Raw genomic sequence first — 1,283 nt, 5'->3', positions numbered from 1 at the left:
ATGCTTTACTGCCAAGTCTGTCCTGAAAGTAATGTCAGTGAATTTATTGTGACGCGACTATACGTAGGAGCACAGTCTAACCGGTTAAAACTGGTAGTCAAGGAACCCAGCTAAGCGGCGCTCCGTCAATCAGCGTGCTCCGATCATCCGGAGAGGTAGGACGGGACTGTGAGTGGGGGTTGTTTTTTGATCTTGTGCAAGTGAAAATGCTGCGCTCGTTAGATCAAAGATTTGCGATGAAGGTTTGTGTGAAACTTGGCAAGACCGCTTCGGAAACTGTTACTGTGATCAAGACTGCTTACAAAGAACATGCCCTGTCAGATCGGCAAGTGCTTCGGTGGCACAAGGCCTTTTTGGAAGGCCGGGAAGAGGTCGACGACCAGGACCGTGCCGGACGGCCATCCACGACCACCATGGCTCACACTGTGATGCGAATGAGGGAACTGTTGAATTCATACCGACGATTAAGTGTTCGTTTAATGGCCGACGTGTTAAACATTCCGAAAACTCAAGTTCATGAAATCGTTACAAATCATATTGGCATGCGGCCTTCATCGTCACCGACTACCTGGTCAAAGCAGGGGTGCTAACGATCCCCAGACTCCGTACAACCCGGAGCTGGCTTGCCCGACATTTTTCTCTTTCCACACCTCAAAACGCCCGTAAAAGGCTATCGTTTTGGGTCAGTGGACTGGATCAAAGCAGCTTGCATCGCAGCATAAAGGACATTCCGGAGAAGGGCTACTGCAACGCATTCGAGAGCTGAAAGTTCTGCTGGAGCCGATGTATCTACGCAAAAGGAGATAAATTCAATAAATGATTTTTAATAGTCTTATGACATTACTTTCAGGATAGACTTTGTATAATTACAAACGTTGTGTTATACTGGTCATTCTGTGATAGTGCGTATATAGTAAAATATTTATATTAAGACTTTTAGTATTTTAGCCACCTTACGCTTTCAATCCACTGATTTATATATGAGTATTATTCTGTCTTTTCTTGACAGGAACGAAATATTTTAAACAACTTTCGCCTTTAGGAGCTCAATCTTCAAATCTTTTTCAATGTTTCTTAACTGCCTGTAAATTAACTTTTGTGATATTCAGGATGTTGGTAAATTATATCGACAAACTTTATCCTAAGTAGCAAAAAAACTTTCGACCAGTTGGCGCTTGCTTGGCTTTTGGCTTTCTATGCTTGCATTTGAAAGCCATGCTTTCATACAATCTGCCTTTTGTTGTTCTTATCAGCGATACTTTAGATCCTTCGCAGTGTGCCAT

The 1,283-nt window shown here is 43.2% G+C and overlaps 1 pseudogene; it reads left to right on the top strand.

The window, feature by feature from the left end:
- Positions 1–206: 206 nt before the first annotated feature.
- LOC145665473 (protein GVQW3 pseudogene) lies at positions 207–590 on the top strand (annotated as a pseudogene).
- Positions 591–1,283: the final 693 nt, after the last annotated feature.

The sequence above is a fragment of the Thermobia domestica genome, chromosome 11, assembly GCF_964235325.1.
Source record: "Thermobia domestica chromosome 11, izTheDome1.hap1.1, whole genome shotgun sequence".
Classification (NCBI taxonomy): Eukaryota; Metazoa; Arthropoda; class Insecta; order Zygentoma; family Lepismatidae; genus Thermobia; species Thermobia domestica.
The sequence above is the reverse complement of the archived record's forward strand: the minus strand, read 5'-3'. Positions and strand labels throughout refer to the sequence as shown.